A 26962-nucleotide genomic window follows, 5' to 3' on the forward strand; every position below is an offset into this window, starting at 1 on the left:
TCAAGGTTTTTGACTCTTGGTTTCCTGGAAGAAGATCAAAAGACTCCCCTGGACTAGAAGAGACATCTCATTAATGCCAAAGAACTTTGGATATCTGCTTGGGAGCTTTCTGATGCAGTATTAATTTAACAAGGAGCCAGGAGTGAAACCGAAAGTAGACTGACCAGCTAGCTGAATCCAATTATATTGCTATGGGGTGGGGGGAAACCTCTAACATTGTACTTTTCGATACTTGTACTTCCAGGGTGAATTGAATAGGTGGGGGGGTGGAGGAGCGGAGGAAAGAAGAGCTAACTTGTCCGTGGCTGGGGGCGCAATCTGGACGGTTCTGCCGGGGCGCAAGATCACCTAAGTACTGCTCTGCGCCTCTGGACCAGGGGTGGATGGTGCTCATTGGGACTGGGAGGGTGGAAGGCAAGGAGGCCAACAGTAGGTGGCGCCAGAGCCAAGGAGTGGCAGAGCCAATGCGTTCTGTATCTGAGATGGAGTGGGAAGGGGCTGGCGGCCACCACAGCCATCCCCTGTCTGCCCTCATGGACCGGCCAGAATCCACTGGGCAAATGCTCATCTTGCCAGAGTCTGGGTCTTCTGCTGTTGCTCTCTCAGAAACCGTGCCCAGGTGGGATGTTTTGTTTTTCGTAGCTTGTTCCTTTTCTTTGTTCGGGTTCCTACATCACACCAGCAGTTTAAATGGCAACACTCCTTTGCAAGATTGTCCGCCTTTTTAATTGTTTGTTATGGAAAACCAATAAAATGATAAGTTGCCCCTGCCAAAGGGTTGCATGACATCTGGCTGAAGACTTTTTGTGCTAAAAGTTGAAGCTATGCTGGTGTGTGTGTGTGTGTGTGTGTGTGTGTGTGTGTCCGTGTGTCCGTCCATGTGGCCACTGTGTATTCAACATTCCACCCCCTCCAAATATCCTAAGAACCTTAGTTTTCCTTTCACAGTGCTACGATTCCCAGCACCCTTAACAAACCATTGTTCCCAGGACTTTTTGGGTGTGGGTGAATCATAGAATCATAGAGTTGGAATAGACCACAAGGGCCATCGAGTCCAACCCCCTGCCAAGCAGGAAACACCACCAGAGCACTCCTGACATATGGTTGTCAAGCCTCTGCTTAAAGACCTCCAAAGAAGGAGACTCCACCACACTCCTTGGCAGCAAATTCCACTGTCAAACAGCTCTTACTGTCAGGAAGATATTCCGAATGTGGGAGGAGATGTGCTTTACATGTGCGGTGTGCAGGCATCTCCCAGCACATGTGGGGGGGGGGATTCAAGACTAACTCTTATGCTTTTCTTCCTTAGACCAGCTTGACGTTGAAAAAGAGGTTCTCTGGGTTGAGGAACACACGCCATTTCACAGCGAAGCAGAACACGGGCTGAATAGTCACTCTGCCATTGCATTTGGTGAAGTCAGACTGGCTTTGCAAAGGAGCTTGCCCCTGAAGCCAGTTGGTTGCCTGCCTCTGGCTGGCTGGCGGCTTGGCATCACCAAAACACAAAGAGACAGCCCCATGCAACCTCACACCCAAAGATTTCTGCCCATGCTTCAGACATGCAGCCCTAAGAGCAGCTCTGACTCCCACTCTAGGCCCCTCTGCCCCAGTCTTCCTCCTGATGTAGGCTACAGGATCTGGGAAGTCTGATCCAGCTTTGAGGTGTGGTTCCATATGGCCGTTAGTACTGTTGTGCTTTTGCCAGAGAGCCACGTGGTAAGGAAGATCTCCAAGCATGCTTCCTAGGAGGTCCTCTTTAATCCTCAGGTGTGCCCACAAAGGCATGATCCAGCACCCTCATGCCACAGCTGCCTCTGGAGTGACCCTCCCTCCGGTAAGAGGCGTGCCTCACAGCTGAGTGCCTGGTTGTTTGTGTAGGGCGGAGGCTGGGAATCTTGTGGGCTCCCAGATATTGCCAGATCCAATGGCCTTCTGCCTCAGCCAGCATGGCCGACGGTCAGGGGTGATGGAATCCAACAACATCTAGAGGGCCACACAATTCCCCATCCCTGGTCTAGTGAATTTGAGGTTCTTGGTTTCTCTCCCTCTGCCCCCTTTTGCCTGGAAAAGCACTTTGGCAGATTCCTTGGGAGGATTTGGGTGTGACAAGCTGTAGCAGCGCACTGAATAAAACAACTCTGAGAAGCTGAAACACCGGACTGTTTTCTTTTCTAATAAAAGTATTCACTGTGCAGTTCACAGGCACAAAACACAATGTTGATATTGTCCAGGAAATGGGTTTTCAGTTGGAGGGCATCGGTTGTGTGAGAGCATGTTGTGCGGGATAACCAGTCTCATATAACCAACATGCTTCAGTCTAATTAGTGCATGAAGGGGTTAACACCATAGAGTAAGCTGTCCTGCCATCTTAGCCATGTCTCTTCCCCTTACCTTGGGAGTGAGTTCTGATCTATTCTGGTATTCACTTTTCAGCGTTTAATGTACTGTAGGTTTTCCCTGATTTTATGCTTTTATCTTTCTGTAAACGGCTTTGATGTTTCTTACCATCTGGTAGTGTATAAATTTTATGAAATAAATAAATAATTTCAAACAAACAAATAAATAAATAAATAGGAAGCTGTAAAACCACAACCTCTGAAATGAAAGCTACTGTGCCTCCAGACGGATGTTTTTGCCTGGAGGGGGGCCGTATTCTGCAATGTGCTATCGATGCAATAATAGTGCAGCTTTCTAATGGACTGTCCACGCAAACATCATTCTGCTTTCTCAGTTGCTCTGCAATGCTTCGCCAGGGTTACCACATCATGGCCCCCTAGGGGTGCGCTCCTGTGTTGTAGCTCAGCAAAAGCAGGACAAAATTCCTCTAGTATGGCTCACAGTGAGGGCTGCTGAGAGTTGGGAGAGATCTCGGAGGCCAAAGAGTTTGCTTTTCTGCTCAGTACAGGGGATCTTGCCAGCTCTTCACCCCTGACTGGCCGAAGATGCCCATCTCTCATCCATGCAGCTCCACAGCGTGCCTGGATGATGACTCAGATGGAGCTGGACACACCATTCCTGAAGGATGCAATAATCTTGCAATTGTGGTGGACCAGCTACATGCCAACAGGATGTCGGACTGGATGGGCCTTGGCCTGACCCAGCAAGGCTCTTCAAATGCGCTTATGTTCCCCTGACTTTGGGGACGCCTTGCAGGAGTCTCACCCATCTCATGGCTCTACAATCTCTCCCCGAAAGCAGGTGCACCATCCAGAACATGCTGGCGCTGTACCTGAAGAAGAAAGCAAACACAGACCAGGAGGCAGGGGCTTCTAGGGGAAGCGAGGCCTTCATGCGGGAAGCCTTGACTCCTCACGTGCTCCCCGGGAACAGCTTCGACCCCACCACCCAGTCTTCTGCTGGTGTCACTCTTCCCCCTGGCCCAGAACAGGAGGCTCCTTCCCAACACGCAGAATGCCTTGCACGTGATCGATGGGCCTGTGCTCACTGTGACATAGGCAGGGCCGGATTTATGTATAGGCTAAGTAGGCAGAAGCCTAGGGCCTCTAGATCTAGGGGGCCTCGCCAGCCTGCCCGCTCCCCAGCGCCGCAAACAGTCTCCCCTCTCCCCAAATTGCAAACCCAAGACTTCATGCAGGGCATTTCTCCCCCATTTCAAGGACATTTTGCTTCAAAAGGAAAGGTGGACTTGGAGAAGGCAAGCAAAATGCGAGGGAGATAGTGAAAGATACAGGAAATTGAATGCAGATTTCCAAAAAATAGCAAGGAGAGACAAGAGGGCCTTCTTAAACGAGCAATGCAAAGAAATAGAGGAAAACAACAGAATGGGAAGAACCAGAGATCTGTTCAAGAAAACTGGAGCTATGAAAGGAACATTTCATACAAAGAGTACCATAATAAAGGACAAAGGTGGAAAGAACCTAACAGAAGCAGAAGACGTCAAGAAGAGGTGGCAAGAATACACAGAGGGATTATACCAGAAAGATATGGATGTCTCATACACCCCAGGTAGTGTGGTTGCTGACCTTGAGCCTGACATCCTGGAGGGCAAAGTCAAATGGGCCTTAGAAAGCACTGCTAATAACACGGCCAGTGGAAGTGATGATATTCCAGCTGAACTATTAAAGTTTGCTAAAGATGATGCTGTTAAGGTGCTACACGCAATATGCCAGCGAGTTTGGAAAACTCAGCAGTGGCCAGAGGATTGGAGAAGACCAGTCTACCTCCTTTAGAGGAAAAGGCCTTGAGGGGAGGACCTGTTGCCTCCACAATCCTTCCTAAACATGCATAAGCTGAGAGGCAATTGTCCGGCAAATGTGGTGCTGTGGGGAGGCAGGAACATTTTCCTGCAGTTAAGTATTTTCTAAGTTCCTTTCCCGAAACTTCCCCAAACGGTTCTGAAGCCTCTCTAACCTCAGAAGTCTTTTCCTCTCTCCGGAATTCTGGGATTCGAGGATAACTTCATGGAGAAGGAAAGAAACCTGCAGAATCAGCAAATGAGTGCCCGCCGGGAGCCTCCACCCCCACCGCTGCCACCAAGCAGGCTGTAAGTTGCCTTAGAGGTGTACTGTGCCCTCCCGCCTCCTTGCTTTTAAGGACTACTTGAGTTCTGTTCTCATCTCCCTGAGGCGTATCCGTGACAAGGAGAGCATGAGCAAGAAGCAACCCCAATGACCCACACTATGCGCAAGCTCTTTGTGCCTTCCACACATACGCAGTCCGGACAGAGAGAGGGACTCATCCAGCACGTCCTCGCCAAGAGAGAGAAGGAATGTGTCAACACCCAGAATTCAGGTCAGATCATGCAAAAGTGCAAAGACCAGTGGAACCTGTATCAGAGTTGGGGCTGGAGAAAGCGACATCTACATGACAGCTTTATTGTTGGGTGCCAGGCAAAGTCTGTCCTGTTCACTCAGGCCACATGGGTGGGTAATGGAAAGTATTAGTTCTGGTGGGCAATTTTCCTTGGTGCCACATACTGAACCGTGGCTTCATATTATGAGCAGGACGGCAGCCTCTCCTCCAGCTTTGCACACCTCTCCCCCACCCCAAGCCTATTGGGAAGCTTCCACTTGGATTTTAAATTAACCACAGTTTGGTGTGTCCAGATCCTAAGGTGGTTAATTTTACCAGCTTTGTAAACCCACGATTGGAAGTTGGCTTGTTTCAAAGAGCCATGGTTCAAATGAAGCGGTTTGTGCAGCTTCAGACATTGAGACAAGATGCAGTTAATCCAAAACTATCTCCTTTTATGATATGTTTATCAGTATGTGGTTAGCAGCTTCAGATGCTACTGTTTTACAGAGGCTGTTTAGCTTGCTCTTTTTACCCCTTTACTAGACAGGCTGTATTTCTGTGCTGTTTTCAGAGTGGGGAATGCCCCTTCCTTCATGGCCAGCATGGAAACACAGAAGGCTAGCCATTTAGGAGGCTTGCAAAGAGGACAAGGGTGTTACGGGGTAATCTTCTAGCAAACAAGCTTGGCACAGCAGATCTGAGAGGTGGTTTTCTGCTCCCGGAAAGCCAGCCTGGAAACCAGGTTGCCAGGTGAAGGAAGAATGGAGAGATCAACCAACTCACTTGCCTTCAAAGAATTTCTGGTTGCCTGTGGCTACTGGGATAGTGCTTAGATATCAGGCTGGCTGACACATCTTAAAAAATACAAGGAAAAAGCTTTTGTTCTTTCATTAGCAAAGCTCCTTTGGGGCCCCGAATAGCTAAGCTGAGGAAGAAGTGGCTGGTATTACTTGTTTGTTCTTGGTCCTGATCTTGCCTGCCCTTGCACACTCCTGTTGTCTTTGCATATTTAACCAGCACGTCTGTTCCGATTGGAGTCCTATTCCTGCAGTTCCACATCCTTCTCTTTGGCACTTGGGCATTCGGTTCCAGGAGCTGGACCTGAGCGCAGAGGCTTTCTTCTACTTGCCCTCGACAAAGGAGCAAGAGTGGCTGACAGCTGTGGAAAAGGCTTTGCGTTCCAAATCCAAGTACAAGAAAGTAAGTCCAACCCCACCCATTTCTTCAGCAGCCAGACAGCTGTCAGGAGCTGGAGTGAGGAGGAGGAGGAGGAGGAGGAGGTCAGCAAGAGAAAACACCTGGTGTCAGTGGTGTTTTATTCAAAAGAAGCCAACATTCTTTATTCAAAGAAACCCAAACCGTGCAGGCCTCGTGATCACAGAAACCTTTCCCAACAGGTCTTCCCCAGTGAGGTAGTTGTGAAGGCTGAAGGTTGCTACCCTCCCACCACTCTCTGAAGTCTCCTCCTCCCCCTGGTCCTTCCCAAGCAACCTGAGACTCTGACACCTTGCCTGTCTTTGCTCCCTCCTCTTAATTTCTCTGTCTTCTGGGAGACCAGCAGGGAGGGGAGCTGATCGCAGCAGGATGGGGAGACCCCCTGGCTTCTGCAGCAGCCTGCCTGATCTCTGCCTCTTGACCCCCGCCTCCAGCCTCCACTTCTGCCTCGGATTCTGGGCTGCTGTTTGCCACAGAATCTCCCTGCCCCCCTGCCTCTCCAGTTTCCAACACCTCCTCTTGCTCACAGTCTGCTCCCTCTTCTCCCTCGGACGACCCCCCACCAGTCCCTGGCTCTGAGCCTTCTTCCCTTGGGGGATCCCCAGTTGGGGCCCCCTGCCACTCCTATCTGCATCCAGCCGGCCCAGGACAGCAAGCAATGAACAGAGCTGGTAGACATCCCAGTACCTTGCATCTTCTAGGTGCAGCTGGTGCGTCTAGTCGGAATGATGTTGCTCATCTTTGTCAGGAAGGACCAGCTCAGCCGCATCAAGGAAGCGATGAGGGAGACAGTGGGCACAGGCATCATGGGGAAGATGGGGAGTAGACCCTGACAGCGGAATTCCCGACGTCGATCTTTCTGTCTGTCTATCTGCCAACCAGTTCCCCCCTCTTTCCTGCTTGCTCACTAACAGCCATCTTTGCTCCGCCCCTGCAGGGTAACAAGGGGTGTGTGGCCGTGAGGCTTGTCTGCAACAATACCAGCTTCTGCGTTGTCAATTCCCACCTTGATGCCCACGTGGAAGACTTTGAGCGCCGAAACCAGGATTACAAGGATACCTGTGCCCAGATAATAATAAGAATAATAATAATAATAATAATAATAATAATAATAATAATAATAATAATAATAATTTTTATTTATTCCCCACCCTCCCCAGCCAAGGCCAGGCTTAGGGCAGCTAACAAGCAATAATTAAAACAAGTTGAATTAAAATACAGCATTAAAATATTGAAACATTAAAATGCAGCCTCATCACAGGAGGAGAAAGTAAAAAGAAAGAGGGGGAGGGAATCAAATTGGCTCCAAGCCAAAGGCCAGGCGGAACAACTCTGTCTTACAGGCCCTGCGGAAAGAAATCAGATCCCGCAGGGCCCTGGTCTCATGAGACAGAGCGTTCCACCAAGCCGGAGCCAGTGTTGAAAAGGCCCTGGCTCTGGTTGAAGCTAATCTAACTTCCTTAGGGCCCGGGACCACTAGGGTGTTGCTATTTATGGACCTTAAGGTCCAGCGTGGGGCATACTGGGAGAGGCGGTCCTGTAGGTCTTAAGCCGTGAAGGGCTTTAAAGGTCAAAACCAGCACCTTAAATCTGACCCTGTACTCCACCGGGAGCCAGTGCAGCTGGAAAAGCACTGGGTGAATATGCTCCCATGGCAGAGACCCCGTGAGGAGCCTCGCTGCAGCATTCTGCACCCGCTGGAGTTTCAAGGGCAGCCCCACATAGAGCGAATTACAGTAGTCAAGCCTGGAGGTGACCGTCGCATGGATCACTGTGGCCAGGTCGGGGCGGGAAAGGTAAGGGACCAACTGCTTGATGCGGCGAAGGTGGAAAAATGTCGCCTTGGCTGTTGCTGTAACCTGCGCCTCCATGGAAAGGGAGGCATCAAGGATTATACCCAAACTCTTAATAGAAGGCAATGGCACTAATTGGGCCCCCGCAAGAGAAGGGAGTTGGTCCCTCATCCCCATGCCATCCCAACCCAGCCATAGGACCTCTGTCTTCGAAGGATTTAGTTTCAATCAGCTCCCACGAAACCATCCAGCCACAGCTTCCAAGCATCTGCTCAGTGTGTCCGGGGCCGAGTCGGTGCGGCCATCCATCAGCAGGTAGAGCTAAGTGTCATCAGCATATTGGTGACAGCCCAGCCCAAAGCTCTGAATAATCTGGGCAAGGGGGCGCATAAAGATTTTAAAAAGCATCGGAGAGAGGATTGCGCCCTGCGGCACTCCACACACCAAGGAGTGGCACGACAACATCTCCCTCCCTAGCGCCACCCTCTGTCCCCGACCATAGATAAAAAAGCACAGCCATTTACGGGCTATGCCCTGTATCCCCACGTCGGCAAGGCGGTGGTCCAGAAGATCATGATTGACCATGTCAAAGGCTGCTGACAAATCTAAAAGAAGCAGCAGTCCTGACCCGCCTCGATCCAGTTGTCTACGTAGATCATCTGTTAGGGCAACCAGAGCCGTCTCGGTCCCGAAACCAGGACGGAACCCGGACTGAAATGGACCTAAAGCCGATGTTTCCTCCAGAAACGTACCAAGCTCATCAGCAACCGCTCTCTCAATTACCTTACCCAGATATGGAAGATTTGAAACTGGCCGGTAATTGGATAGGTCTAAAGGATCTAGTGAAGTTTTTCTTTAAGAGCAGACATACCACTGCTTCCTTCGGGTCCCCTGGGAATGTCCTCATGCCAAGGGACAAATTGATAATTTCAACCAGGGGGGTCCGTGCAACATCTGGACACGCCCTAATCAGCCAAGACGGGCACGGATCGAGGAGGCAGGTGGTGGGCCTACCAGCTTGGAGGAATCTATCCACATCAGCAGGGAGTAGCCGATTGAAATGGTCCAACACTGGACCCGAAGACAGTCGAGGGGCCTCCAGTTCAGTCACTGTATCTAAATTGGCAGGGAGGTCATGGCGGAGCAACAGGACTTTCTCCGCAAAAAAGCTCGCGAATGCCTCACAGCTGTGGGTCGAATTTGTGCTTAAATTTGGTTGTCCTCCTAAGGACATTATCAACCTAATTATTCTAAAATGTTGTGCCGGGCGAGAGCTAGCGGATGCAATGGAAGGATTTTCCTGTCGTGTGATGCAGCAAAGTAATTTAAGATGACATGGGGCAAAAATGCACAAGCATCCTGTACCTTTAATAAGTGTGTATAAGATAGGATTTCAGCAGGTATACCCCTTTTTTTGCACTTGGCTAACCTACTAGTAGAGACGCGGGTAGCGCTCTGGGTTAAACCACAGAGGCTAGGGCTTGAAGATCAGAAGGTCCGCGGTTCGAATCCCCGCGACGGGGTGAGCTTCCCTTGCTCGGTCCCTGCTCCTGCCAACCTAGCAGTTCGAAAGCACGTCCAAGTGCAAGTAGATCAATAGGTACCGCTCCGGCGGGAAGGTAAACGCCGTTTCTGTGTGCTGTTCTGGTTCGCCAGAAGCGGCTTAGTCCTGCTGGCCACATGTACGCCGGCTCCCTTGGCCAATAAAGCGAGATGAGCGCCGCAACCCCAGAGTCGGTCACAACTGGACCTAATGGTCAGGGGTCCCTTTGTTGTTGTTGTTGTTGTTTAGTCGTTTAGTCGTGTCCGCCTCTTCGTGACCCCATGGACCAGAGCACGCCAGGCCCTCCTGTCTTCCACTGCCTCCCGCAGTTTGGTCAGACTCATGTTTGTAGCTTCAAGAACACTGTCCAACCAGGGGTCCCTTTACCTTTAGCTTTAACCTACTAGTACTTCACCTTGGTCTTCCAGCACAACAGTGGCTGTTAATAGACTCCATTGTCAGGCAACAGGGGGTCTTTTGCTTCTCTGCTGATAAGCGGTTTCTTTTTGGCTTTAGCTAAACATTCAGCGTACCCAAAAGACAGCTTTTGCTGATTTCACAGAGGGAGAGATCAAGTTCATCCCCACGTACAAATTCGACTCTAAAACAGATCCTGCTTGATAGTTGAGCCTTTGTAAGTAAGTCCTCTCAATCATTCTTCTGCAAGGCTTGTTTGTTTTTCCTAGTCTGCTGAGATGCTAGTAGTGTCCTGCCTTTCCATCCTCCTCAGCAGGCTAGTAACAAATGGCTTTCTGCTAAGCAAGCTGTTGGAGGAGGGCTAGAGTTGAGGGCTGGGCGGACTTCCTTTCCTCTGCAGCCAGAATGGACACCAAGCCACGGAGGAAGAGAGAGATCCAGCTCTCCTTCACCTGCTCACTTTGCTTGCATGGAATTCCGGGTTGCCAAAGGCTGCTAGGCGAGTTGTGAAATGCAAGGCTGTGATATCTTGTCTTCCTCAAGCCGTCCCTGCTCAAAGTCTCTGGAAATGTTTTGGCTCCTTTTCCACAAGCAGCCTTTCCCCCACATTTGTCCTGATAACCAGCATCCTCTGTTTCATGGCGTGTATAAGCAGAGAATCCTGTTTGTGTCAAGGAAGTCTGGGAATGAGACTTGGTGCTCTCTCAAGATGAGTCTGCCAGGGCATAAGAACATGAGAGCAGCCCTGCTGGATCAGGCCATTGGTCCATCTGGCCCAGCATCCTGTTCTCACATTGGCCAATGAGATGCAACAGCACGCTCCCCTCCTCCAAGCCATACTGCTTCTCTTGGTGGAGTATGTTCGGTGGCCATTATGGCTAGTAGCCATTGAGCCTCACCATCCAGGATTTGGCATATTCTTGTGGTTCTTGACAACTGTCAGAAGCCACCTAGGCCTGCTAGTTTCATTGCTCTTGCTGTGGTAATGGGGAAATCAAAAGGACAGGCGGAACATGTAGTGACGAAGCCGGAAAACGGCAGGCTCCTTTGGGCAGCATTTCAGGTGCCAGAAAGGGTCTTTTGGATCACTGAAAAAATAGTGTCTGAACAAGAATAACGGGGCCCCTTGCTTTGGGGAAGGATCATCATTTGGTGGTGTGCCATATGCTTTGTATGCAGAGTCTCAAGTTGAAACTCTATGGCACCTCCACCTGAAAAAGGATTGGGCCACAGAGAGCTGCTGCCAGCCAGAGTAGACTTAATTAATGAATTGTGGGGTTGGAAGGGATCACGAGGGTCATCTAGTCCAACCCCCTGCAATGTAGGAATCCAAACTGGGGGAGGTCAGAAATTCATTCTGACCTGGTCGAAGGCAGCTTTTGATTTCCTGACAACTCTCTCCATGAGGCAACATGCCTGCACACCTGCAAGGTCCGCCCCTTCAGAAGTTGGACTCCCAAGCCCCATCATCTCCAGCTCCGGACCGTGGTCAAGATCACAGGCCGTGTGTGGAGCCAAAGTTTGACTGCGTGAGCCTTGTGTGTTGCCTCAGCCAGTCCAACTGTCTCCTTGCAGTGGGAAGTGCCGTGTGCCAGCATGGTGTGAGCCAATCCTCTGGAGAGGAGGCAGCGTGAATCAGCTCAGCTACCGAAGCCACATGGAATTGAAAAGGAGCTCCCTCTTCCTCACAGGGGTAACCCCTGCCCTGGCCAGGGCTATCGTCTATTCAGGGTTTTTAGTTGCCTGCCATGTGGCACCTCCTCGAATCTGGGCAGGCCCTGACCAACAACCAGGCCCCTTTCCACAGAGCTCCTCCTTGGCCAAGGACTTCCGGTGCAAGGAGTGGGCAGGTTTTGGCTCTGTTAAATCCCTAGGCTTCCATTCCCCACTCTTCTGAGTACACGCTGCTCCTGCAGGCATGGCAGACCACATGGGCTGAACTGTATACCTTAACCGTTGGCTCCATTCATCCAATGGAGCTTCTGTGGTACTTGGCTTGGAGCATTTGGCTTCAGCCCATTGGCTCTGGAAGTCACAGAGTTACAGTGCTTGCCTCTTTCAGGGCTGGGAACAGGGGGGTGCAGCAGGCCTTTCTGCTCTTAACTCATGCCCCCCCTTTAGTCCATAGCCCCAACAAATGTGCTCTGCCCCCCCCATAGGTGAAGGTTGTGGAGGGTACTGTTCAGTTGATGGACAGGATGGAGAACGAATTCCTTCCCTCCCGGGAGGGAGGTAAAGACCAATAGGATCCTCTCCAACCCCTTAAAGAGGGTTTGCTGCAAAAAGACCAGGGGGGAAAGAAGCCTTTGGCCCATCTAGCTCAGTCTTGATTTCCGGGGAATCTCTTTCTTTTTTTAATAAATTTTTATTAGGGTTTTTACAATATTACAAAAGGAAAAAGGAAAAAGAAAAAATACAAAATAAAAACAGTTAAAAACAATCAAACTTTCATCACTTATCTTTCATTTACTTGTTTCCCGGACCTCCTCATACCTCCCTTTTTTGTATTCCAGTTCAATTTATTAGTTCAGCAGTTTCTTTCCCTCTTTATTTTACCCTGATCTTTAATCTTAAATTGTTATAACATTAAATTTTTACTTTAAAAAAACCATTTTTTCATATTCTTTTAAACCATTACAGCTAGAAACCACTTAATTTCAATCCACCATCATTCTAACATTCATTAATTTTGCAATATTTCTGTAGGTAGTCTTTAAATTTCTTCCAGTCTTCTTCCACCAACTCTTCTCCCTGGTCTCGGATTCTGCCAATCATTTCCGCCAATTCCATGTAGTCCATCACCTTCATCTGCCATTCTTCCAGAGTGGGTATGTCTTGTGTCTTCCAGTACTTTGCAATAAGTATTCTTGCTGCTGTTGTGGCATACATAAAGAAAGTTCTATCCTTCTTTAACACCGATTGGCCGACTATGCCCAGGAGAAAGGCCTCTGGTTTCTTCAGGAAGGTATATTTAAATACCTTTTTCAATTCATTATATATCGTCTCCCAGAAAGCCTTAATCCTTGGGCACGTCCACCAAAGGTGAAAGAATGTACCTTCAGTTTCTTTACATTTCCAACATTTATTATCGGGCAGGTGATAGATTTTTGCAAGCTTGAGTGGGGTCACGTACCACCTGTATATCATTTTCATAATATTCTCTCTTAGGGCATTGCATGCCGTAAATTTCATACCTGTGGTCCATAACTGTTCCCAGTCAGCCATCATTATGTTATGTCCAACATCTTGTGCCCATTTAATCATAGCCGATTTAACCATTTCATCCTGAGTATTCCATTTCAACAGCAAGTTATACATCTTTGACAAAATCTTAGTTTTGGGTTCTAACAGTTTCTAATTTTGATTTTTCCACCTGGAAGCCAATTTTCTTGTCCAATATTATATGCCTCCATTATCTGATAATAATGAAGCCAGTCTCGCACTTTGTTCTTTAGTTTCTCAAAACTCTGCAATTTCAGTCTGTCTCCCTCTTGTTCCAAAATTTCCCAATATTTCGGCCATTTAACCTCCATATTGAGCTTTTTCTGAGCTTTCGCTTCCATCGGTGACAGCCACCTTGGGGTTTTATTTTCCAATAAGTCCTTATATCTTATCCAAACATTAAACAATGCTTTTCTAACAATATGGTTTTTAAATGCTTTATGCGCTTTGACCTTGTCATACCACAGATATGCATGCCATCCCAATACGTTATTAAAACCTTCCAAATCCAAAATATCTGTGTTTTCAAGAAGTAGCCATTCTTTCAACCAGCAAAAAGCTGCTGATTCATAGTAAAGTTTAAAGTCTGGCAGGGCAAATCCACCTCTTTCCTTTGCATCTGTTAATATTTTAAATTTTATTCTAGGCTTCTTGCCCTGCCAGACAAATCTAGAAATATCTCTCTGCCACTTCTTGAAACAGTCCATTTTGTCCACAATTTGCAATGCCTGAAACAGAAACAACATTCTAGGCAATACATTCATTTTTATCGCAGCAATACGGCCCAGCAGTGAAAGCTTCAAATTTGACCATATTTCTAAATCTTTTTTCACTTCAACCCAGCATTTTTCATAGTTGTCTTTAAATAAATTCCCATTTTTTGCTGTCATGTTGATCCCCAAGTATTTGACTTTCTTAACCACTGTTAAACCTGTCACATTCTGAAACCTCTCTCTCTCAATTGGTGTTAAATTTTTCTCTAAAACCTTGGTTTTTGACTTATTCAGTTTAAACCCTGCAACCTGACCAAATTCTTGAATCAATTCTAAAACCCTTTTAGTACTAGATTCTGGCTCCTGTAACGTCAATACTAAGTCATCTGCAAATGCTCTCAATTTGTACTGTTTGGCTCCGACCTGTATACCTTTAACCAACTGGTCCCTTCTAATCATATTCAGCAAAACCTACAGGACCGATATAAAAAGCAGTGGGGATATTGGGCAACCTTGTCGTGTCCCTTTTTCTATCTTAAATTCTTCTGTCACCACGTTATTTACAATTAATTTAGCCTTTTGCTCTGAATATATTGCACTTATACCGTTTTCAAAACCTTGGCCTACCCCCATACCCTGTAAGTTCTTTTTCATAAAAGTCCAAGAAATGTTGTCAAAAGCTTTCTCCGCGTCCACAAATATTAAAACTGCCTTAGTGTTTATATTCACTTGTAGTTTTTCTAGAATATTAATTATGTTTCTCACATTGTCAGATAAATGTCTTCCTGGGAGGAAGCCTGCTTGGTCTTTATGTATCTCTTCCACTAACACTCTTTTTAGTCAAAACAAAAAAAAATTTTCCTTCCAGTAGCACCTTAAAGACCAACTAAGTTAGTTCTTGGTATGAGCTTTCGTGTGCATGCACACTTCTTCAGATACACTGAAACAGAAGTTGCCAGATCCCTCTATATAGTGAGAAGGTGGGGAGGGGTATTACTCAGAAGGGTGGTGGGAATGGGTGATTGGCAGATAGCTGTGATGAGCCTGTTGACGACTCTTAACGACTGCAATAGGTCTTACAGGAAAAAGCAAGGGGTGAGAAGGTGAAAAATGGCTTTGTCATGTATAATGAGATAAGAATCCAATGTCTTTGTTCAGACCAGGTCTCTCCATGGTTTTAAGTTTGGTAATGAGTTGCAATTCAGCAGCTTCTCTTTCCAGTCTATTTCTGAAATTCCTTTGTAGTAAAACAGCTACTTTGAGATCTTGTATAGAATGTCCTGGGAGATTGAAGTGTTCTCCTACTGGTTTCTCTGTCTTGTGATTCTTGATGTCCGATTTATGTCCGTTTATTCTTTGGCGTAAGGTTTGGCCTGTTTGTCCAATATAGAGAGCTGAAGGACACTGTTGGCATTTGATGGCATATACAATGTTAGACGATGAGCAATTAAATAGTCCCGAGATGGTATGCGTGATGTTGTTGGGGCCAGTAATGGTAACTTAGTTGGTCTTTAAGGTGCTACTGGAAGGGAAAAAAAATTTTGTTTTGACTATGGCAGACCAACACGGCTACCTTTCTGTAACTCTTTTTAGTCTTTTAGCCAAGATATCTGCAAAAATTTTGTAATCCACATTAAGCAGTGATATGGGTCGGTAGTTCTTAAGCTGCGTCTTTTCAGTCTCTATTTTCGGTACAAGTGTGATATATGCTTCTTTCCACGACTCTGGTGCCCTTTCCCCCTCCATTATTTCGTTACAGACCTCTTTCAAAGGTTGTACTAGCCATTCTTTTAAAGATCTGTAGTATCTAGAAGTCAGTCCATCCGGTCCTGGAGATTTACCCAATTGCATATTCTGAATGGCACCTTCTATCTCCTGTTCAGTTATTTTATAGTTCAACATTAATTTATTTTCTTGAGAGATTTTTTGTAGTCCATTTGTTTTCAAAAATTGGTCTACGTCAGTTTCTTTCTGTGGCCCTTGTGTATATAGTTGTTTAAAGTACCTCTGGAAGCAATTTCTAATCTCAGCTGGGTTCTGTATGTTCCTTCCTTCCACTTCTAAATTTGTAACTGTATTTAATTTTTGTCTTTTTTTCATTTGCCAAGCCAACAGTTTCCCACATTTATTAGCTGACTCAAATGTCTTTTGTCTCATTTGTTTAATTTTCCATTCAATCTCTTGATTCATCATTTTCATAAATTGCACTTGATATAACTTTATTTCTCTCAAAATCTCTTGCGACTTGGGTTTTGCTCTCAATTTTTTTTCACTTTCCTTTATTTTCTCCAAAATTTTATCCTTCTTCTCATTCTGGATTCTCTTTTTTATTGCATTCTGTTGTATCAAGAACCCTCTCATAACAGCTTTACTAGCGTCCCAGATTACTCTTTTTTCCACATTGGTGCTCATATTTATCTCAAAATAGTCTCTCAAGGTTTTTGGGGCCTTCTTAAACACTTCTTCATCTCTAAATAAGGTGTCATTCATCCTCCATCTAAAGGAACCTGTTGGTGTTAATTTCATTTCCATCTTGACAGCATTATGGTCGGAGCAGGTTTTTGGGCAGATTTCCACTTTTCTTGTCTTTGGTGCCATTCCTCTAGTTACCCATATTTGGTCATTTCTAGTCCATGTCATTTTGGCTTCAGAAAAGAAGTGTGCTGGTCCCGGGGGGAAGGTTACTGTTACCGTAGTCAAAGTTCAGTCCTGAGTCACTAGCCTGGAAATAGTTCACAAGGTGCGAGGCGAGGTCCGAAGCAGGGAGCCGGGCGGGGACGGGAACGCTCGAAGATCAGAAGCAGGAAGCCGGGCGGAGAACAGGAACGCTGGAAGGTCAGAAGCAGGAAGCCGGGCGGGGAACAGGAACACTGGAGAAACAGGACTGGATGCTGGCCGAAACAGCTCTTCAATGATGACGTTGCTCCCGCAACCTGGGACCGGGCTGACTGGCCTTTATCTTCTCTGAGGCCAGGGGCGGTCCCGGCCCCCAGGAGCCCCGCCTCTCCTGGCCTTAAGGCGAGCACTCCTCCTGGGAGAAACCAGTTCCCTTCGCCTCTCTGCCCTAAGCCTCTGCAGTTCAGGAGAGGCTGAAGGGTTACTGGGACCAGGGGAAGACTCACCTTAGGCACTGAGTCCTCAACCACCTCTGGGGCCAGAATGGATTCACCTGGTGCCTGCTCCTGAGGATCCGGCACAGGTGCAGGCTCCTCAGAATCAAGGCCCTGCCCCAGTTCAGCCGGCCCTGGAGGCGGGGACTCCTGTGCCGGCTGGGACTCCTCCGGTTCACTCTCAGAATCGGAATCCCAGGCCATCACAAGAAGGTTCCCTCTTTGGCCAAGGGGTTCTTTCTTCTCCAAATATCAACTAAATCCAAGTTGTCTGTCATCTCAAAGAAAGTTTTCGGTAGTCTACCATCCTTAGTGACTACCTGTCTTTGTGCCTTGTCCATATGTGTAGATACCACTCCATTCATGTCTCCCATCAAAATCACATTGTAATCCAAATAATCCATCAGGATCTCATGCAACTTCTTAAAAAAATCAGATTTCCCCTCATTTGGTGCGTAGACACCTACTATCAAAAAAATTTCTCCCTGTGTTTGAATTTCAATTGCCACAAATCTTCCTTGGTCGTCTTTAAAGATAAATTTCAGTAGTAATCTCTCCTTTGCATAAATCACTACCCCTCTTTTTTGACCTTGTCCGATGAAATAAACTCCTGACCAAGTCTTTTATTAATCAATAGTTTCCTGTGTAGCCTTGTTATATGTGTTTCTTGTAGACAAATCAAGTCCAATTGTTCCTTTTTTAATAAATGAAACACAGATCTCCTTTCCTGAGGGGAATTCAAACCATTACAATTCCAACTTAGTAGTTGCAGAGCCATGATGTAGTTACTATGCTTCTCCTCCAACTGCACCCAGTGCCTGTTCCTGCTCTGTTGGTGGTATCACCTTCTTTAGGCGGTCTTTTAATTCAGGAGGTAAATCTGGTGTATCTAAAGTTTCACTTACAAGTGCTCTTAACTCTCCTGCAACTTTCTTCTGCAGGTCTTCTCCGTGATCTCTCCAAAATTTGTCTTTGTCGTCCTCTGATCTTATTTTTATCTTCTTCCCTTTGTAGCCAAAGGACAGGCCTTGGGGGAATTCCCACCTGAAAAAGATTCCGTTACTTCTCAACAGGGCAGCTAAAACTCTATAATTGGACCTAAGGTCCAAAAGGTGTTTCGGAATATCCTTAAATATCTCCACTTTTGACTGATGTATTTCCAAGGTCTTCTGGAAGTGCAGACTCAAGATTTTGTCTCTCTCCTCTTTTGTTCGGAGGGTGATCAAACAGTCTCTCACCCTGTTCTTCCTCCCTCCTTTTCCAAGTCTAAAAGCACTCACTATCTTGAAACTATCCTTCTCCAAATCTGGATTCCAAAAGTCTGCAAATTCCTGTGTAAGAAATTCAATCAAATTATCTTTCTTCAATTCAGGTACCGCCCTGACCCTTAAATTTGCTTGCTTCTCCTTCAACTCAATCATAGACAATATTGATCTGTGGTCTTCAAGTTGTTTGTGTAACGGTGGTATCTTCTCTTCTACAACGGCGGCTGTAGCAGTTGCAATTTCTTTTGCCTCTTCAGCTGTCTTTCGTGTCTAAGTGGATTCCTGTAGTAATTTCTGAATAGTTTCTGTATTGGTATTTACCTTCTGTCCCAAATTATTAATGCTTGTAGTGTTTTGATTAATACTTGTAGTGTTTTGGTCAATTCTGCCCGATGCCTCGGCTACTTGTTTGCTTATTCTTTCCAAAGATTCATTAATTTTACCAAGTGCCTGGGCCAGGGCATCATCAGCTGCCATACCTTTAGGTTTAGATTGTGCCAATGGAGTTGCTGTTGGTAAACCAGCAGGACCAGATGTCGAAGCTCTTCTTTGCAGCCCACCGTCTGTACGAAATACTCTGCCAGACCTTGTTGCTTGTACCAAGTCTATCTTGTCTTTCCCATCTGCCATAACCCTCGAGATAAAAGTCAAGGTCAGTCACACGCTCAGAGTCAGAGTTTGTTTTGAAATGGAAAATTCCCTTGGCCCAGCTGCTGTTGTGATAATTTCAAAGTTCCTCTAGGGGGACACAGTAGCAGTAACAGTCAAAAATGTCTTAAAGTAACTAACTTTTCCCTTTCGCCCCCCAGTCACAAAAGGACAACAGTTTCTATCTAATTGTTTCCTGATACTTTGAAATCAGGAGAAGCCAGTCAGTAATATTGTGTCTTACTTGTATCTCAGACGCAGAGTTAACTGTCAAAAGAAAAGATACTTTCAGCAACAGCGCGTTTCTCAATACGGCATTTTCACTGTTCACTGGGAGCCCGTTCCAGGGTTTTGAGCAGTGAATTTTAGCTCCTCTTCCTCTCTCTTTTTGCAGGGAAATACAGTTCAGATCCTTTCCCCCCTCCTCCCTTGCAATCAAGGGGGGGGGGGAATCGCTTATTTGATGTTCGGATTATAATCCTTTACCAACGTCCTTTGAGGTTTCCGCTTACAAGTTCATTGCTTCACTCCATTTACAAGAACGGAAGGAAGACTTCCTGTTTATGCCTCTCCGCTTCAGTACCAAATAATTTTTAAAGTTCCTTTAGTTCTGAAATTAGCCTACTCACGGATCGTTGTTTTACAGCCAAATTATGCTTAAGGAGCTCCGTCACAGACAGAGGTTTGTGGACTTAGCCAAACTCTGAGGGACTAGGACTTTATGCACAAGCAGCTCATCATCCCATCACAGCAATCGGACAGTCCCTGAAAGCAGCTTGTGCAGAGAGGCATCATGAGCAACCCAGCCGGAACCGGGGGAGCAGGAGGAGCTGGAGAGGGTCCAAGCCTGGAAGAAAGGTACCGGGTGTTGGAGGTCCAGCTAGCGCTGCAAACGGCGAGGCTAGAGGAAAGGAGGGCGCAGGATGCAGAAAAGGCAAAAGGCGCCCCACTAGCAAGAAAGATGCCAGGATTGGTGCAGAAGTTTGGGGGGGACCCCAGGAACTATCAAGCCTTTAGGACAGAGATGCAGTATGCTCTCAATCTGCAGTTTGACGACTTTCCCGACGAGGCATCGCGAGTGGCGTTTGTGGTTGGCCATCTCGAAGGGGGGGCGAGAGACTGGGTTAGACCCCTGATGGCAGGGAATAGTGAAATGCTGAAGGACACGAGGAAGTTTTTTCGCGCCATGGATTTGATGTTTTCCAGCGAGATTGAGCAGGGAAGTGCTGAGCCAACTGCAAGCAAACCAGCTGTGGGTGAAATTGGAGAAGTGTCAGTTTCACACCAAGGAGGTGGAATTCCTGGGGTACCGCTTGTCAGACAAGGGATTAGCCATGGATCCAGGCAAGGTCCAGGCGGTGCTGGAATGGAAGACACCAAAAACGAAAAAGGATGTGCAAAGATTCTTAGGGTTTGGGAACTTTTACCGTAAGTTCATCAAGAACTTTGCCCACTTAACAGCTCCCATCACGGACTGTCTCAGCAGCAAGAAGAAATTTGTTTGGACGGCGGAGGCGGAGCAAGCATTTGAGGAATTGAAAAGGGCATTCGCTTCGGAAGAACAGCTCCTGCATGTGGATTTACAAAAACCAATGAGAGTGGAAACTGATGCATCAGACCGGGCGGTGGGGGCGGTGCTTCTTCAGCCGGGGAAGAATAAGTCGGAGTGGAGACCGTGTGCCTTCCTTTCGCGTAAGCTAAACAAATCCGAGAGGAACTACACCGTATATGACTGAGAACTACTCGCCATTCACGAAGCGTTCCGGAGATGGAGACATTTACTAATTGGTGCACAGCATAAGGTGCAAGTGTGTACGGACCACAAGAATTTGGAATATTGGAGAACGGCACGAGTGCTCAACCAACGACAAGTGAGGTGGGCCCAAGAGTTCTCCAAATTCCATTTTGAAATTTGCTATGTGCCAGGTCCAGAAAACGTCAGAGCGGACGCTCTCTCACGCAAACCTGAATATTTGGAGGGGGAGGGAGCACCTGAAGAGAGACATATCATCCCAGAGGACCGCTGGGTGTGTGGGGCGGCCTGGGTGGGGCAAAGGGAACTGGTAGAGGGAACGGTGAATGATGAATACGCCCAGAATAAGCTCAGAGGTTTAAGGAGAGAGGGAGAAGACCCCGGAGGTTTTGAAGAAAGAAACGGGGCATTGTATTACAAAGGGGCACTATATATACCCGAAGGGGAATTGAGGGGGAGAGTACTCAAACAGCTGCACGACAACCCCACAGCGGGGCATTTTGGGCAACACAAGACCATGTGGTTGGTGACCAGGGAATTTTGGTGGCCCAAGGTGAGGGAGGATGTACGGGAGTATGTAAGAGGGTGTGACCAATGCCAGAGAGCCAAAGGAGAAAGGCGGGCGCCGGCGGGGTTATTAGAACCGTTACCCACACCAGAACGACCGTGGGAGGCGGTATCGATAGATTTTATGACTGATCTGCCGAAATCCCAGGGGAAAACCGCCATACTGGTCGTAGTAGACCTGTTAACTAAGATGGGCCACTTTGTAGCTTGCTCACATGCAGTCACGGCGGAAGAGACAGCGAAATTGTTTGTAGAACATATTTTTAGGCTGCATGGCGCCCCCTTGAGGGTGGTCTCCGACAGAGGGAAACAGTTCACGTCCAGGTTCTGGAGGAAACTTATGAGCTTACTGCACGTAGAGGTCAATTTTTCGACCGCCAGGCACCCTGAGACCAATGGGCAGGCGGAGAGAGCAAACGGTATCCTCCAACAATACCTGAGGTGTTATGTCAATGACAGAGAGAACGATTGGGTCGAAAAGTTGGCACTAGCGGAATTTGCCTACAATAATGCGGAGAATGTGTCCACCGGGATGAGCCCCTTTTTGGCTAATTATGGGTGCCACCCCAGGGCGTTTCCAGGGGGAGGAGGGGAGAGATGGAGTGTACCGGCCGCCGAACATTTTGTAGAAGAAATGGAAGCGATCCATCGTCAACTCCAACTCAACTTAGAAAGGGCCAAAGAAGAATATAAGAGGCAGGCAGACAAGAGCAGAAGGGAAGGTGAAACCATTAGGGTGGGGAGTCAGGTGTGGCTGTCAACCCAAGGGTTGCCGTTCAAGGGGGGTTGCAAGAAATTGAGACCCAAAAGATTGGGACCATTTGAGGTCATTCAACAGGTCAACCCAGTGGCTTTCAGACTCCGGTTACCGAACCACATGAAACTGCACCCAGTATTCCACAGGTCATTACTGTCACCATATAGGGGGGAAGGTGAAGGGGTCTCCACACGGGGGCCAGTCTTAGAAGAAAGGGAAAGCAGCAACCATGTGGCGGAGATCATCGACTCCAGGTGGAAGGGTAATCAGGTGGAGTATTTGGTCGCGTGGGAAGGGGAACCGGAGTCGGAAAACACCTGGGTGACGGCAGAGGAGGTCAGTGACGAGATCTTGATCGAAACGTTCCACCAAAGGTTCCCCAGGAAACCTCAGCCAGTAGCGAGGTTCCGGAGGGAGTACTTTGGCACCACCGACGAGGAGGAGGAACTGGAAGGATTCAGGGAATCGGAGTTGGAAGAAGGTACAGACTCCGATGAGGAGGAGTACTTAGAAACCGGAAACAGCAACCGGTGGAGGGAAGTGTTCGAAACTTCGGAAGATGAGGGAGGTTCTTTCAGGGGTTTTGCTCCCTCGCCTCCCGCAGAGGAGGGAAGGGGAGGTGGTGAAGGGGGCCCTGGAGGGGAGGTGGATGTCAGGGAACTGCCATCGGAGAAACAGGAGGTGAAAGGGCTCACAGAGGCTGAGAGAGACTTATCCGCTGAGGAGGGAACCAGCAGGGGGAGAGGAAGAGCTCCAAGGGAAAGTGAGTCGGAGGGAGGGCTCAGAGACACTTCCAGCGAAAATAGCAGGGAGGTTTCAGGACCTCCCATAGGGACACCCACTCCTCGCTGGAAACTGTCACGCCGAGAGTCCAGAAGACGCGTTTCCGTTAAGGAACTTTTATGCTGGAAGAAGTTCCGTAAACGCCCACTGTCCGATTCTACGAGCGACTGATGGAGCCATGCTTAAGGAGCTCCGTCACAGACAGAGGTTTGTGGACTTAGCCAAACTCTGAGGGACTAGGACTTTATGCACAAGCAGCTCATCATCCCATCACACCATGGCTTCGCGCTGAGCCCTGCGAGGGATACTTGGAGCCCAGCGCGTCTCTCTCTGGAATCAGAGAACTGTAGAGTTGGAAAGGGACCCCAAGGGTCATCTAGGGAAGGCCTTCCTTTTCTCCTCCTCTTCCCAACCCTCCTCCCTCAAACCTTGGGAGTTTGGTAGAGCAGGGGAGGCTTAACATTTGTGGGCTGCATTGCCCCATGCTCAAGCCTCCAAGGGCCACACGTCAAAGCAGCTGAGCCCAAAGTGTAAAAGTGTGTGTGACCAGCTTTAAACAAACACACACACACAAATGAATTGAAGCCAAACAATGCTGGAGGGTCCCAAAACACCTTTTGGCATCGCAGGGAACCAGTGAGAGCAGTCCGTCCAAAAATTACTTTTTTTAAAAAAAGAAGCGTATTTTTATGTTGTGGAGGCACAAAAATATCTTGGGGATCATATAGAACTAGCCAAACTTTTAAAAACTCAATGAAATGTAAACTAAAAAAGAAAGTTACATTGGGGGCGCAAAAATCCTTTCCCTTTTTATATTCTTTTGTTAGGATCACTTTCTCTCACCCCCCAGTATCCTGTCACCATCTTCTGTGCAGCTGCTGCTTTGGAGGACTAGAGAGGAAAGTGGGGTGGGGGTGGGAACTGAGTTGCTTCTTTTCCTAATTCTTGAAGTTAAGGTTTCCCCCATACACCTGTGAGAACAGGATGCTGTACTAGATGGGCCATTGGCCTGATCCAGCAGGCTCGCATGGTGCCATTAACACCCTGGGTTGTCTTTTGCTCTTGCCTTCCTCCTCTGATCTCAGGGAGAAGACAGCTTCCTAGAAAAGGTAACAGCTGGTTTGCTATCCTCTAGATGTTCTTGTAGCGGGCTCAAATCAGGTACAGGCAACGCCCCGTTTACACGGGGGTTGCGTTCCGAGGTACCGTGCGTTTAAATGAAATTGCGTATATTGGGGACAGCATTGGAAAAGCCTGCAAACACCCTCTAAACTTCCGGAAACCCTTTTGAAAGGCCTTTTGAAAACCAGCAGCCTCCCTGCAAAACTCCTTGCTCCAACTCTCCGCAGGCCTGAGAGGTCGGTGCCAAAGCTCCTGGGAGGGAGTCGAGATGCTGTTTCCATGCCGCTTTGCCGCTTTGGTGCTCTTGGGGGGGACATTTTTGCCCCTTCAAGTGCCCCTTCCAGCTTTGCGGCAGTGTGCATGTGCCTCGAAGGCACGTAAATGGAGTTGCCCTTGTCAGCGATCAGCAGCTGCTCCATGCAGTGGCAGCTGGTCCCTTAGGGCAAACCAGGCACTACCCCACCAACCTGACTTTCCTCTCAGGCAACCCGCACCTGCCTGCCTTCTGACTCAAATCCAGTCCAGGTGGTGGCTCTAGCTCTCTGCTTTGGTCTCTTCCCTAGTCTCAACGTGGCCCTTGTAGAAGTCGGCAGAGGAGAACGGAGACGAAACCAGAATTTGCCATCACTGCTTGTAACTGATTTTGCGCTGCTTGACTCTGGGTCCGCTTGCGATTGGCAGCACGGGAGGCAGAAAGCCCAGTCTCATGATGCAGGCGCCAGCCCCCTCTGGCCCCAAGAGCCAGTTTTCTCCTTGTCTCTGTGCTCAGCCACTGCTGCACAGGCTATGCCACTCTGGCTTACTCTTACCACCTGAGCACTGGCATTTGGGAAGCGGTAGTGGCTGCTTTGGGGTGGCTCAGGGAAATGTCACTCCTCTCAAAATCAGATCTACTTGGGTGTATTATCATAGCCACAAGGAGACAGTGGTGACTGTCAATTTGGACAGCTGTAGACATTTAGAACCATGGAGGATATGTTTATCAGTGGCTACCGGTCAGGGCTACTTCTTGCCACTATTATCACAAACCACATGCTTTTGATTACCAGTTGGCCATTGTGGGAACAAAATGCTGATCTAACCCAGCAAGGCTCCTGTGTTCTTTAGCATGCACCAGCTACTCTTGCACTAAGACTCTGATACAGTATGTGTCATTCCCCACACCAATGTGCTCTCTCTCTCTCTCTCTCTCTCTCTCTCTCTCTCTCCAGGGGTGGGGAGTATTGGCGGGGGGGGGGAGGGGGGATGAACTGGTTCCTAATCAACAGCTGCCCTGGGGATGAGGGGATCAAATTCTCCATCCTTGCCAACTCCTTTTAGTGATGGGCTGCTTGCCACTGCTGTGCTCCTAAAGCTCTCTTGCTCCCCCCTCCTCTCTTTCTCTTTCTCTTGAATGTGGTAGCTTGAGATAGAACTAACCACCCTGAACATTTCTGGAGAGGAAGATGGGAAGGAGGCCGGAGGCATGGTTCACCAGCTGCTGTGTGCTGCATTGCCCAGACAAAGTCGTGGGCTGGGGCTCCAGCTGTTGCTCAGTTTCTACCACTGCCTCTGCAACGTGCTCTAGACAAGGGGTGGTGAACATGTGACCCCATCATCTCATCATGCTGGCTGGGGCTGCAGCCCATCAACCTATGAAGACCCATCCATGTTCTGTTGCTGTTTTTGTTACTTATTTCCTGCCCTTCACCCAACAATTTAAATAAAATGTTAGCCAAACCTCATGTCCACAGCTGCATATTCAGTAAGCTTTTGGGTGAACTGCACATCCGGAGTGGGAGGATTACGAGCTGCATATTAATAGGGGGAGGGGGAGCTTGGATTTGGGGTGCAAGCAATTTGTTTTTTGTTTCCCCACTTGAGATGCTTGCTGTGGCTAGGGCCGGGCGATATATTTTCAACTCAGCTTGAAGTCTAGATAGTGAGACTGGTTTCATAATTTCTGACCTGGCAGTATATTGCGAATCATGATGTGTGTGTGTACTATGCAAAAAACACCATGTGGGGGGAAACTGTGAAGCCAGACAATGCTTCTCTAGATTCCTGCAGCCCCTGTGGACTCTGCCGGTTCAGCTTTCCCCTGCCCTCCTGCAGGGGGCAGCAAAAATCACAATGCGGGGGAAACCGTGAAGCCAGCCAATGCCTCTACATAGCTCCATCTTATTTCAGACATCGCGATATATTGGTGTATTGCAATGTTTAGCTAGTGATATATCACCGTGTTGAAAGCCAGCTATCGCCCAGCCCTAGTTGTGGCCTCAGAGGGCAAGACTTGTCCACCCAGCTGGAGCAAGGAAAGAATGCATACAGGCACACATTCTGTCAGGCTCTCATGCCAGCCCCGCTTGTCACTGGACCTCCAGGAGAAGCAGTTTCTGGATATCGTACCCCAGGATGGTGATGACTCCACTGAGCGGCCAAGGAGATCTGGCTTTTGGTGGACCACCTCTTCAAGAATGCCTGCCACCAGGTGAGCTGAGGGGGACGGTACCATTGAAAGGATGGGTGTGGGCTGGAATCCAGTACCAGTTTTGGGGTGTGCAGGTTCCAAACGCCACCATTGATTTCTATCTTAGCTACCGACTCGCTCTTACAAGCTCCTGCTGTGAGTATAGTGGCACCTTGGTGGAGCGGCAGCGGGTGGGACATCCAGCATACGGTCTTCCTTAGAGCGGCTCAGAAGAACCCAAGTGTTCCCAACCATTGTCTGTCTCTCCCTAGCAAAGCGGCTCTCTGAGACTCGCCACTAGAAGAAGCGGGGAATGATTTCACTCTCCCATTGCCCCAAATCAGGAGAAGGGTAGTAGGAATGCTACTGTGGAAAGCAGGCGGGATACAATTCTCAGCCCTTGTGCCAGCTCTCTTGGTGATGGGCTTCTCTCCATTGTGGCATTCCTCGACCTCACATGATGCACCCCAGGGCTGGATTGTTCTTCATGCTATCCAGGATGTACCTCATCCCTTCCTAACGCATGGGTGATACTCTGCTTCAGGAGGACCTCTTCCAGACCCCGGGCACGCAGGACGAGCTGCAGGAGATAACTGAGTGGCTGGACACCAGCATTCCCGAGACGATCCGTATCCTCTTTGGGGGGCATTGTTGGGGAGCAGGGCTGCTTGGTGCTTTTCTTTCGCTCTTGGCTGGAGTGGACCTGACTTTTATATACCTGGTGGCTTAGGTTCCTAGGCCAGCCCATCCTTAAGGCTCTGGGACACAGCACAATGAAATGCCCACAGTCAAGTCCAGTCATGCATCCAAACAGCTTCACAGCTTTAACCCCCATTTGAAAACATCAGCC

At 48.2% G+C, this 26962-nt stretch overlaps 1 pseudogene; it reads left to right on the forward strand.

The window, feature by feature from the left end:
* The first annotated feature begins 4879 nt into the window (after positions 1–4879).
* Positions 4880–26842, forward strand: LOC128406105 (inositol polyphosphate 5-phosphatase OCRL-like; annotated as a pseudogene).
* The last annotated feature ends 120 nt before the right edge of the window (positions 26843–26962 follow it).

Source organism: Podarcis raffonei, chromosome W (genome assembly GCF_027172205.1).
Source record: "Podarcis raffonei isolate rPodRaf1 chromosome W, rPodRaf1.pri, whole genome shotgun sequence".
NCBI lineage: Eukaryota > Metazoa > Chordata > Lepidosauria > Squamata > Lacertidae > Podarcis > Podarcis raffonei.